Source organism: Parambassis ranga, chromosome 5 (assembly GCF_900634625.1).
Source record: "Parambassis ranga chromosome 5, fParRan2.1, whole genome shotgun sequence".
In the NCBI taxonomy this organism is placed as follows: Eukaryota; Metazoa; Chordata; class Actinopteri; family Ambassidae; genus Parambassis; species Parambassis ranga.
In genome coordinates, this window is record NC_041026.1 from 17117897 (window position 1) to 17132043 (window position 14147).

Sequence of the window (14147 nt, forward strand, 5' to 3'; positions counted from 1 at the left end):
GATCCTCTCATGTAAAACCTGACCCTGCATGGTAGGGAGCAGGATTGTCATGTGGCCGAACATTCAACAAGTGCAATGTTCGGCCACATGTTTCAGGTGAATTGAACCCTTTTGAATTTTATCTCTTGGTGTTTTTGTTCTGATTCTACACAGCCGGTGTTGCAGTTAGATATTCATTCCTGTGTGCAAACCATTTATCAGGGCATCGTGCTTTTTTTCCTGCTGGTATGTCTCACTGTTTCGTGTGTGTGATCGCGCAGAACAGACACCCATTAGTTAATGCTACGACTTTAAAACCAAACAGCTGTGGCATTTGCGTGCAGCTGTATATAAAACAGTGTCCTTGCTTTATCCTGACTGCCTTTATTAGAGGATGGATGACTGAACCCTTAATTTGCCCCGCTGACAACTTGTGCAGGTTTTATCAATGAAGTCATGGTGTTATTTTAATGATGGAGTTGCAATGAGGTGCAAACTATTAGCTAGTTATCATCACTGCTATAAAGTCATCTGAAGAAAAGGGCGGGATTTATGACTAAAAAACAAACATTATAAATTCTCCCCTGAAATATCCCAACTCTGCCAGACCTTCTGCTTGAACTAACAAAATGCCCATAGTGTTAGTCAGCACCCACAATCAAAGGTCAGACCTGGTTTGCTTCTTAATCACCCATCCTTTAAATAGCAGGCCTGCAGAGCTGTCTGGACTCAGGCTATCTGTGCAGGCAACTGTAGAAAACATATGGTGTCTTTTACATTTTGATGTTGCTCCATCCAGGTAGGCAGCAGAACCAGAGAATGACCAGGAATGAGAATGCATATCTATCACTTCATCCTTATCGTACTAATGTTGCTCTGAGTTTTAAGGAATTGTGACAAAGAAGCATGGTGTTTCATTATGTCGAACTATTACCTGTGCTTTGGTCCTAGATTTTACTCTGTAAAGTCTGCTTTTTTTTCTTTACAAAGAGTTTTTAAGCAACATGCTAGTTGAAACACCTGTAGGACCATAGCATTGATGGTAGAAATAACTTTTTTTTCATTCATGTTTGCTGGCCCGGTGGTACAAATTTATTTATTTATTTATTTATTTATTTATTTTACAAAATTTAACATTGTAATATTGTTCCCTGGAGGATTCAATTTATACAGTGAGGAGGATAGGGTTCTTAATTTGTGTTAATAACGGAAAATGATGTTGATATCCAGCATTTATATCTTAGCTGCTTAAATAAGCACAATGTGGGATTTCTGTGTCTGTAAACAGCTTCTGTCTTATATTGAAAGAAGAATATGAAAAACACACTAGTTTTTTTTCACATAACCCTTTTAATGTTAACGGGAAGATGTAATACAGATTCTTTTCAATGGTTTTAAAACAGGGCTGCAATGATTATTCGAGTACTCGAGCAATCAAGGGCAAAATGCATCGACAACTTTAGTATTCGATGACTCGTTAGTGACGTCATTAAGAATGATGAGGTGTGAGCGGTTTGCAGGTCGGACACACACACCCACACACACACACGGTTTTGGTGCCAGGCATGGAGGCGGTCGCGGACTGAAGCAGCGGTCCAAAGTAGGTGTCCACTATCGAAGTAGCTATTAGCTGCAGCCATATTTATGGGTGAACTATGACATTTACGCGTGATCCCAGTACTCGAATAATCGCAAAAATAATCGGCGAGTATCAAAATGCTTGTTTTTGTTGCAGCCCTAAAAACAGTTAAATTCTGCACCATGTGTGTTTGAATGGTGACAGAAGCACAATGATGTTTAAAGAGGAGTTACTTTGTCATCATCAGTAGAAGGCAAGGTATCGAATAAATGTAGAAAAGTATTGGCATGTTGCCTTGTGTCATAGATCATGTCTAGCTTGTAGAAGATGGTGTATAGTTTAAAGTCAGAAAGTTAGTATAGAGTGATTTCAGCAAAGATTTCCACATTTTGAATGCAAGTCCTGATTTGGAATTCAGTATGTGGTCCGATGCCTAGCTGGCCTCTCAAAGAGGCATTTTAATTTCTCCCCTTGTTGAAGTTAATTTTTTTTAAAGTCTGATAACTGCACCTCATGGATAGCCCATGAGGTGCAGTTATCAGACTTCTGGTGGTAGTTGAGCCTGTGGCTACACAGATCCCAATCAGAGCCCTCCCCACCACCACACTGTGTAGTTGGACAGCACCCAACAGGTACCCTCTGTTGCAACCCCTATTAGATCGTCACATTTTAGCCCTCAGGCTGAAAACCTTTTGTGTTTTGCGATTGGCAGATGGCAGTTTTATTCATGAGCACGGCTGATAGTGGTTGGTCAAAGGCCTCTGTTCAGTATTTTTACAATGACTTATTTTTGGTCTGAATCCAAAAAGACCTTTTTTCTCTGCTCTGGAATGTGAAGTTATTTTAGATTGAAGTTTTCTTTCTCCTCGCTTCATCACCCATCATCTTGTCCTTCAGTAAGTTTTTCTCCTTGGATGGCCAAAAAACATGATTTTTCTTTTGGTTTCAGCAGCTGTTTACAGTGTGTGGAGGCTAGACTGTGCTTGAAAGTTATTCAGGCCAGATGACTGGACAGTTTTGTTAGAAATTTCTCCCCATACTCTGCTTATACTGAAGTTTTGCAGTCATGGAAGCTGCGTTGGTGAGAAGGGACTGGCTCAGTCTTCATTAGCAACGCTGTGCATCACTAGAATGTAGATGAGCTATGAAGCCATTCGTCTGCTGGAAATGCCTCCCTGATTCCAATTTGAATCTTGTTTGCAGTCACATTGTGTGAGCCCACTTCTCCATGTTAAAGAAGTCTCTTTATGTGAGAGATCAGAGGGGGATAATTGCACTTAAGTGAACCTCATTTAGTGCTGGCCAGAGCAATTACTGTAACTGCAGTTCTAGGCGTTTTTTGGGGGCCTGGAGCAGCTGTCATTGAGTCTCTGTAGCTGAGATATCAAATGGTGAATAGAATGGCATTGGCATAGCATCATGGGAATGGCATTTCCTTGGATGGATTTTAATTAGTTTTTGCAGGTTTTTTGCTCAGCTCCTTTTTTCATCTCAAGAAAAGCATAATTAAAAATGACAATTAGAAATGCATTATTTTAGTAATGATTGAAAATGAATTATTCTCAAGGTACTGTAAGGTGAAAAAAGCCAGCAATGTTTCTTCAGGCAAACCCCTCTGAGCTTGAGGGAGAAGTTTTATCATTAATGTTATTCAGGAGCCAAATTTTGAGTTTTGCTCAGCTGGGTGCTTTAATCTATTTTTGCTGTAAATTAATGAATTTTTAAAGAGCCCCTCGCTGGATATGGGTGGATGTGGGAATGCAGCACTGGTTCAGTTTTCAAACAAGCCTCTTCTCCACCGCCACCCTCCAACCCTCCACCCCCACCCACCCTCCTCACGGGATGGAGAGAGCGAATTTACTGAAGCACTACACTTTCATTTTTTATTCATCTAGCAATGCACTGTCTGGTTCTCCTCATCCCACCTCCTCTCAGTCTATTGAGCGGAATTTGTCAGTGAACTAGTCCTATGTTCTCCAATTCATGTCCTGGCTTGGAGTTGGATGTAGGCATCATGAACCAGCAAGGGAAGTGTGTGATATTTAATTCAGCTGGGTCTTTGCCTAACATTATTGGCAGATTTGCTCACATATGTGTTTTATCTGAAAGTGTTTATCCATTTATTTCCTCAGTCTGACTAATCAGGGACCATCTCCCAACAGGGGAACTACTGTAACTACAAAAAGCAGAGCGTATTTGGTAAGTTTAGAAAGTGTAGGAGAAAATGGTGGGGATTGGGGGGCATGGTGCTTTCTGTGACTCACTCCAGCCTAGCTGTAACAGTCTGTCTAATACATTTTGTGTAACTGTGGGTAATACTTCTATGCTTTGTCTGGTTTAATCTGATCTTTTTATTTAAGTTGAAGTGTAGAAATTAATTAAGGCAGGTACTTAAGTATGCATTGGGTAGTTGTAGTGTACTGGAATGAAATCAGAAACTGCAAATCAACTCTAGACTTAATGTGGTGCCTAATGTCATGTATGTGTTAGCTGTGGCATTTGAGAATTACTTACTTGGGTGCTAATGAATAATCAAATCCTAAGTGAATTAGACTAGCTTGACTTTGCAATGCCTTGAAGGATTTTATAATTCATCATTCTGTATGCTTTGTCTTTCAACTCTGACAGCCCATTGGTATCAGAGTTTTTTGTTCTTCTCTCTGTATTGGAATTGATATGCTTATATGACTCATACTCTTAGGAGACTTTTGTGCTTTGTGCAGGAAGAAGAGCTCGCTAAGCTGACACAGCTTAAGTAATAAGAGCAGTGCTTTCATCAGAGTATTTGGTATCTGTTTTAATCATTGTCTGCTCCTGTGGCAGATATAAAATTCACTTTCAGGTGAAAAAGCAGCATACCTACAGTGTTAATGTCACTGCTGAGCGGGGGAAATTTTAAAATGTGGCAGAACTAAACAATGCAGCTTTGTCTGCATATGAGCAGCAGAGCTGTTATTTATGACAGATCATGCACAGGGTGGCTCCTGTACTAAAATTTCTTCAGGATATTATATGATTTAATAACATGATATTCCCAGATGTTACCCTCAGCTCCTGCCTGTGGACTGCACGCATGATATAGCAATTTAGAGGTGATACTGTGGCAATGACACGTGGAGAGTCTGACACAAACCAGACTTGTTTCTGCTCTGTGAGACATTGGTTTGTTCATGTATACAAACATAGATAGAACACTGCATGGTGTATGTGCAGTTCACCAGAACAGAAATATATGCTGATTCTTGATGCGGTGAAATTGGATGGTTGTCAGGCACCACTTTACGTCCTACAAATCCAGCTTCTTTAAGAGAGACTTTAATTCAACTGAAAAGAGTTAGTGATGCCTGGTGGGATTGTCTCTTCTGTAAGTGATACTTGTTTACTGCAGCAGTAGTAAAGGAAGTGTGCACCGCAAGTTGCAATTGTATCTCCCCTTTATTGGAGCCTTACTGTGTGCTCTATTATTCACTGTAATGTAACAACAGTGAAGAATTTCTCACGTTGGAATGGCAGTCCACAGAGAGGAATGTCAGAGAAGGTCAGGTTTAATTAAGTCCACAGTCCTAAGCCTGCTTAGTAAGGTTTAATAGTGAAGTCTTGAGGATGTTGTTTACTGCTAGATCACTCAAGTTCATGTGCTGCTAAAAGTCCAAGGTGGATTATTTATAAAGAAGTCACTATTTTCAGCATCTCACTGGTTTTGCAATTTTAGACATTTATTGTAGGCTGGTCCAGAAATATTTCCATGTAAAAGTTGGACACTGTTTGTGATGTAGTGTGTGAGGCTCATGATCTGTAGTGGCGTGTGCCAAGTTTTGCAGATGTGGTGTTAGTTGTGAAGGAACTTTGGTGGATCTGTTAGCCCAGATGATTTAACATTTTTTCTAGCTTGTGCCTCATTATCATCTGCAAAGTCAGCAGAACTGCACAGAACCTCTCTCTATTGTCGTCAATATTTTTTTTTCAGTGTAAAATTTAATGGATTAGCCTTAGATGTAGTACTTGGAGTCTCCATCTGTGATTCAGAAAACCCCTAACAGAATCCAAGGATTCTCACTGTGGACTTGGAGGAAATGTTGATCTGTGTGGACCAGGAAACCCACACGAGTGATGACTCGCTCTTGCCCCAGTGCTCCCACCCCATCTCTCTTTGTTGATCTCACGCGTAGTCTGTCTCTTATTACTGACTAATTTTGCATCTTCCCTTCTTTTTCTTTATCTCTCTCTGCGCCATACTCTCCTGTGCTCTTCACTTAGCAAACAACACGTCTGTAGAGAATTCCAAAGAATGCATCTTGTTACTCAGATGAGTCATGCTTCCTCTGGCCTGCATGCCTCTCCCTCAGGGTGGATGAATGAGAGGGTGGAGAGGTTAGCTGGAGGAGGGGCAACGTGGTCTGTGCCAGTTGCCCAATGTAATTAAGAAAGTGTATCAGTTGTTGGTCACAGGACTTGAGACGTCTACACCAGGAAAAACCTGGTTGTCCCTAGGTGGCTGTGGGACTGACGGCTTTGACCAGGCTGAGTCACTGCCTTCAAAAAGTAACTGTTTGGAAATCTCAGGCCCAGCTCTGACCCCACAAGTGAGCCATTCTGCCAAGGTGCTGTGGCCCTGGGAGGCTAGCTCGGGGCCTAGGCTCTGGAGAGAAATGTGACTGCACCTGCAATCTGAGAAATCTGTCCGTGCAGGAAATGTATATGGTGGAATGAAAAGCCTGAAGATGAGTTTGCACTGCAGTTACTAGGCTTAAACTGTTCAAGGGAGGCCGGACCATACTGTTTTATGTGTAAATTTTGAAGACGGCGAAGTGCATAACATTCCAATTATGTGGTTCTGATTCTTAAATGCATTCAATTTAACTTAATATCACATTGTACAAAATAATGTACAGAATAACATTCTGTCTGAAATAGTATTAGTATACCATTAGGCCTCTTGCAGCTCTAGCTCTGTCTCTCCCATACCTGCTCTTTTTGGTCACTTGCCAAAACCTATGACTCACAGGAGACAGAGTGACCTACTTTTTATGTCTTCCAGGAGTGCCAGAAGATCTCTTTTATTTGCAAGACAATACACTGGGCAAATATAAGTCAATTAAAATGCACTTAATGCAACCATTTTTGGATTTAAGCACCTAAAGGCTGTGTCAGCATGGCGGCCATCTCAGAGGATTCCTTTTATTATCACAAGCAAAGACGGTTCGTACTAAATAGTTGAGCTTTGATATCTCATTAAAGGCAAACTAAGTTGAAGGCCACACTGGCTCTCATAAAGCCAATTTAAAAATACAACTCACTTAAGTGTTCTTATAATCCTGCTATATCTGTGTGCTTTTTTTTTTTTTTTTAAATTGCTCACAGTTTATCCATGTTGTCAGAGATTAAGGTTTGTATAGACACACCGCATTTATCTACTGAATCAGTGAAAGTTGCCTGAAGGCCTACTCGGTTTGTTTTAGTAATTATGGAGTTTTGCCTCTACTTTTAAGGTAGTTTGAATAGTTGTTTTATATATTATATGTAGTAGTGGAACGGTTCACTAAATCCACGGTTGTGAGGTCACGGTTTTCGGTTTGGTTTACAATGTTGAGGTTTTTTTCTACTTTTAACACTCTGGAAATACCATAGATGAGCACAAAATATATATCCTAATTATGCAACATTCACCATATTTAAGAATCAGTTCAGTGTTTCCCATTATGTCAGGTTAAGTCAATTTCATTTATTTTTAATTTCTATATAGCAGCAGATCATAACAGAAGCCATTTAAGACAACCTTTCCTATAGAACAGGTTAGGGCTGAACGATCTATCGTTTTTGACCGAAAATTGCGATCTCAGAGAACGCGATTTTGAGATCGTCAAAGCCACAGTTTTTTACACTGCTCCTAACTAGGGGTGGGCGATATGGCAAAAAATTTTATATCACGATTCTTTAATGATAAAATCACGATCTCGATTTTATCACGATTTGTTTTTACATTGACCCTAATTTGCATGTTTCTGTGTAAATGACGTCAGGTAGCCTACTGTCACCTCTCAAAAACTGTCAGTAGATTTTAAAGGCAAACAACAACTCTGATAATGTGCACTCAGTATTAGTTTTCAATAAACATGAAAATTTAAATAACAATTACTGAACAAAATAAAGTTTTATTACAAATAGGTTAAAAAGAAGACTAATGTAGTTCTGTAAAGTATTATTCAACAGTCATTTAAACAGTGTGCCTCCTAAGGTTAAACAATAAATACAGTATTGAGACTTAAGTAACTCTTAAAGTTCAATGTGATTTAGAACAAATGATCAAACTTTAATGGGAATCATATCTAAGGACAAACGGAGCTGCTGCTGTCAGCTCTGTCCACCGTTTACTAGAGTCCTCATGGAGCCTCTTCATCAAATGCCTGCGTTATTGTTTTGGTGACGTCATTAGCTGTTGCCTCTGTCTGCATCTGATGTACACACACGGCCCTCCCACTGCACAGACACACATACACACAGCTGCTGACGGCAGAAACAGCAACGAACCTGAATATAACGAGCTGGTAATGTTCAGAGAGGTTGGCGCGTACGCGCTCATAGCATTATAATACACGCGGCCTTTCCACTGCGACACATGTCGCGCGCAAACACACACACACACGGGCTGAAGACGCACCGCTGCTGCCGGCAGAAACAGTACCGAACATAAAGGTGGAGTTGGTTTTAGGGACCAGTTGCTCCGTTTTCTTTTCGTTTTCAGCCGTAGCTTCCTAACAGGGAGGCTGTCATTGGTTGGTCGTGTTCACATTAAGCGCACTGAGAGTTGGACGAGTGAAAAAAACTCATGCGTCTTCGCGAACATAGAACTGCAATTAATAGAACGTGCTCTATGGACGATAAAACAATCTGTCCGTTCTGGTAGATCGCCAATACGTTCAAATCCTTCACGATCATTTATCGTCAAATCGCACAGCCCTACTCCTAACTGAATCAGGTTTTGTTTTGTCAAATGCTATGGCTGAAAACAAAAAGAAAACGGAGCAACTGGTCCCTAAAACGAACTCCACCTTTATGTTCGGTACTGTTTTTGCCGGCAGCAGCGGCGCGTCTTCTAAGCCTGTGTCTGTGTGTGTGCGCGCGAGGTGTGTTGCAGTGGAAGGGCAGCGTGTATACAAATGTATTATAATACTATGAGCATGTACGTGCCCACCTCTCTGAACATTGTTCTAAATCACATTGAACTTTAGGAGTTACTTAAGTCTCAATACTGTATTTATTGTTTAACCTTAGGAGGCACACTTCAGTCTGTTTAAATGACTGTTGAATAATACTTATATAGAATTACATTAGTCTTCTTTTTAACCTATTTAAAATAAAACTTTATTTTGTTCTGTAATTGTTATTTAAATTTTCATTTTTATTGAAAACTAATACTGAGTGCATGTTATCAGAGTTTACTTTTAGATCTACTGATAGTTTTTGAGAAGTGACAGAGTAGGCTACCTGAAGTCATTTACACAGAAACATGTGAAACATGTAAAAACAAATCGTGATAAAATTGTGATCATGATTTTATCATTAAAGTGATATAAAATTTTTGCCATATCGCCCGCCCCTAGGTATGATGTAAGTTTCTGTGATCTTTGCAAATGCTCATGTGCACTAAAACTTGATTTGAAAAAAAATCGTGGATGAAATCGAAATCGCAATATTTGCCAGAAAAATCGCAATTCAATTTATTCTTAAAATCGTTCCGCCCTAGAACAAGTCTACACCTTGTTCTTTTATTAAACAAACTCAACAGCTCATTTTATTTATCTTATTTGCACGGCAGCATGTCATTTCTCTCTGCATGGTTGAGCGTTTACAATTCAGTGCTGCTGTCTGCGCACAGAGGCACGATGCGTGTACATGCACAGACACACACACACACACACACACAGAGACACACTGACACGTGTGCTCACATACTCCCACCGTCGGACAGAGAACGACATGCTAGTTGGATAGACTAAACTTATGACTAAGCTATGCAATGCTAACAGTACTGATGTCCGTGGTTTTCTTTTTATTTATGCTATTTACATCCCGCTCTGTAAGCATTGACGGGATGAGCGGCAGCTTTGCGCACGATTTAACTGCTGCTTGAAGCTACAGAGACTGACCAGAGTGCATTGAGGTGGGGGAGGAGCTCACGTCTGCTGCTTGTCGAGGACAGTAGCTGTCTGCAGACTGATACGTGTGTTCACATCAGTTTTCAAACGTCACCAGAGAGAGTCACTAGTTGCTTTAGATTAAAAAAGTTTGGAAAGCCGTGAAATGTAGCGAGAGAAATGCCAAGTTGGCAACACTCGTCTCTATGCTGTGGTAAAAACGCCTCCCTGTATTACTTGATGCGCATGTCCAGAACCGAACAGAACACGCGCCCAAACCGAAACACGTGTACCGAACGGTTCAGATTTTTTTCCTGAACCGTCCCACCCCTAATTATATGGATTAGGACAAGATATAAAAAGTTTGGGTATAGTAGCAGTCAGATGCCTGGTTTACAGGATCAAAGGCTATAGGATCACTGGGATGGTTTGAGCTGATGTTTGATTGAAAAAAGATGCTGCTTTGCAGCGGATGGAATTTCTTTAATCGCTAATTGCCATTTTTTTGTTGTGTTGTCTCTCATTGATGCAGAAACAAGCTGTGCAGTTGAATGTGTTGTCTTGGCTGCTCTTTTCGTTCATACAAACCTTGGCTTCTTTGATATGTCAGTTTTGTTTTAGTCTGCCGCCTTAGTCTTGACACGATTGGCCCCGCTCGCTCCAACCTCCTGGAAACCCCCCAGCATGCCTGCCCCAGGGTGTGTGTTCAGTCATTTATTCAGCTTCCTCTAAAAAGACTGCCATGCCTTTACTTCCCTTCTAGTTTCCCTCCTTTTATTAAGATGCAGAAGGCAGAGCAGTGTTTGGTCTGAGGGGCTTAGTGCTGGCGAGTTATTGGTGTGTATACAGTGGGGGTGACTGTAAGCATTGGACTTTAACGACTTAATGTGCGACTGTATGGCCCAGCCACACTCTAGCTAAGTTCTGCAGGCAACTCGCACTGCTCTGATTTCTTCCTTTTTGTGTAAGTTCTCTCACAGAAAGTCTAAATGATGCTCTGACAAAAGTGACTATAATTGGAGAGGAACAAATTATCAAGTCTTTGGTTAATGCTGATTGCTGCTTGGGTTTATGCCTGATAATCCGTATTTAGCCATCTGAAATGACTGCCTTTTATCTTGTCTGTTCTCCAATGAATTTTGTCATGTATTTGCTTCTTTCTAAGAGGTCCCAGTGGTGAATCACGTTGACGACCACTCTGGCATTTTGATTTAGTTTTTTGTTGCATTAGACATTTTGCTTTCAGTGAAATCCTCCTGGTGCATTTTATAAAGCATGGAAATTCACAGTTCAGTGACACGCCTACACTGTTGTCTAATACTGGACGTGCTTTGTATAGTACCTTATGTGGGGTTTACAAGAATATTGTTTCTGAAAGAAGCTAATAGATCCTTACTGATAGTACTAGTGGCATTTTTTGTTAAAGGCACCAGAACTAAATTAGGTCTCACCCAATAAAGGAGGACCACTCATTATTTGCTTTGAATCACACGTAGGCTTTTTAGTCAAGGAAAGTATATCGGGTGGTTCAGTGACATTTTTTTTTTAGGACATGCAAATCAATGTTAATGATGGAATAAGCTGCTCTAAGGAATTTAAATTGACATGAGTCTTTATAAAGTGGGAGGCATAGAGGTCATACAATGCTGCTGAATAAATGTATGAAGTGACATTGAGAGCTCTGCAGTATTTAACAAACAAAATGGCTCATAACTTAGGATCCGTTTATGTAGCACTTTTTTGGATGGCTGTGACTTCTTATTAAAACCCTTTAAAGACCAGTGTTAAGAATTAATTTAAGTATTGGAGAGCAGAGCATTTAGTCACTAGGTTTACAGACACTTTTCATCTTTGTCGCCTCTGGCTGTGATGGCATTATTTGATAGCATTGTCCTGTGTGTCACTAGAAAGACTGTTAGTGGAGTAGAGTAGTAGAGTATATGTGGCAGAGGTTCCACAAGGGCAGCAAGGTTACATTTATACTTGAGTGGATTCTGAACATTTCGTTGGTGTAATCATATCAGTCTAAGGCTGGGATGACTTAGATGTTCTACCCCTTTGGAGTTTCAGGTCTTTTTGATGTAATGCATGATTGATGTTGTCTTGTGCAGGAGGAAATGGTTGGTGAAACCAAACAAAGAAGTTTCAAGAGCTCAATGGGTTAGTGTCCTTAAGAATTTATAAATGTTAGTTGCCTTATTGTATTTTAATTCAAAATGCCTGTTACAGCTTTAAAATTTGTCATTAGATAGTATTGACATAGGCATATACATCAAAAGTACTAGTGGTATCGGTATCAGTACTCGGTATCGGTGAGTATTCAAGTGTGAATACTCATGCTCGGTCTGAAAAAATGTGGTAACATCCCTACTGTCAAACACTGAATGGCAGTGAATACTTTTTGACATCATTTATTTCTGCATGATAGATTTTACATTCAGATTACCCTCTTCTTAAAAAAACAGCAACATGTGTGTACAGTGAACCAACCCCTTTCTAGTTTGGGCTGAAGCCTCGACTCAGTTCTACCAGGCCTTATTTTTTTTAATGTTATTTCTTATTCTTTTGATTCTGTTTTCATCCTGACAAGAATCGGACATGAAAGTCCTAAATCAAAAAAATAGTTCTCATTTTTAAATTTACGTTGTTTTATTTATTTGCTTAGTAAGCCATCATGCACTTATGAGTCAGAGCAGACGATGTAAGATTTTCCTTCTCCCTGCCATACTATATGATGCAATACATTTATTTAAAACTGCAGAAATTACTGTTGATGTTTTTGCTTATGTTTAAGTAAAATATGAAAGGACTATAAAGTTTTTTAGCGTAAAGTTTTTTTTAGCTGAAGTCATGTCTGTGGTCAATTGGGGATTAGGTCAGTGCAGGTCAAAAGCTTGTACTATATAGGATTGTGAGCCCTTCTCTTTCACTGTGACTCATGTTGCATGGCACATGATGCGCCACTTTCACCAAGTGAGTCATCCAGAACAAAAGCACCTAATTTGAAGAGGGCCAAAAACAAAACATGGGTGGCTTTTTTGCACTTTTTTCTTTTTGCGGTTAGCAAAGTATGTGACATTTAGTCATTGCTGCTGACCAAGAAGCTTGCATACTATTTGTGTTCCTGGTTATTTTACAGCAATGGTCACCATGTGTTACTGTAGTAATGGACCATTTGCTCTGTTACGGTACTACCAAGATTTTTAATAACCTGTTACATTACAGTTAATCAAATGTAAATGAAAAAGCAGTTTTTACACAAATGTAGTAGTACATCTGGTTTTAATGTATAAGCCTTAAACCATATATGTATTGAGCACTCTTTCAAGTGTTTCTGATTCACATATCAACAATGAGCTTTAATCAGTTGTTGTTTTTATTACCAAAACAGACATTTTTCTAACTATTCAAGGTGAAGTCTTTACACTTCTTATTTTTCTTAATAGAACAATAATAAAATCACCATTTAACTGATCACCCAGTTTGTATTGTACAATACCATTGTGATAAAATCCAAAGGATGGGTCTGAAGAACTTGGCGCATACATAAAATGGATAGCCCTCAGTTTTAGCTGTGTGTGTGAGAGTGATCTCTAAGCAGGAATGGAGAGTGATGGCACAGTTGCTTCTTCCCAGTTGAGCTGTCTTGATTGGTAATGTGCAGGCAATGTGCTGGAAGGTAGACTTCTGTTTTTCAATTTATTTCCTGCATATAGATATATTTAAACTGAACACAGTGCAGCATAAATTCTTTCTGGGGGAGTATCTCTGTGTTTGCTTGTGTGTATGTGCGTGCGTATGGCCCCTTTAAGAAGCTAGCATTTGTTTGCTGGCTGTGTCTGGGGCCCAAAGTGAAGCTCTTTCTGTCAGATGAGTGAAGCTCTGCAGAGGCAGCCACTGGGAGTTCTGTTTCATCTCCTCTCATACTGCTCTGGAGCAGACATGCAAATCCGCTGTAATGAGCGCAGCCTGTGTGGTGGTGGTGGTAGTGGGGGGCGAGGAGAGGGGGATGAACTCAGGAATTGAAACTGGAGAAAGGGGAGGTGGAGGAAAAAGGTGAGAAGTAGACAGCTTGCCAGATAGTAAAGCACGAGAATTTAAGGGGTTTAGGAGAGGGTTATGTCAGGAGCTTCGGAAGTGACAGAAAGTCTTCGCTCTCAAATCAAACATTCATTAGCCTGCTGCTGGGGCTGCGCTCTTCCCTTCACTGTTGAAACAGAGAGGTAAAGATCCAAATGGTGCTGATGTTAATTAGCCATATCTTTTACACCAGCAAGACATTGTGTGAATCTGCTTCCTCATCATCACTGTTACCAATTGTAAAGAGGCTGTTGTTTGAGTTGTGATAAAAGTTTAGCATCCTAAAATACTTGTTGTTGATGATGTTACCTTGTTAATGCAACATTTTGAAGCGGCATTATGTTATGATGATACACTAATAGTTTCAAGATAAA

General features: G+C 40.0%; 1 protein-coding gene across 1 annotated transcript in view; it reads left to right on the top strand.

Moving 5' to 3' along the window:
• Positions 1–14147, top strand: part of foxj3 (forkhead box J3) — a 67340-nt gene that overhangs the window by 907 nt on the left and 52286 nt on the right. The gene's annotated exons all lie outside the window — the stretch shown is intronic.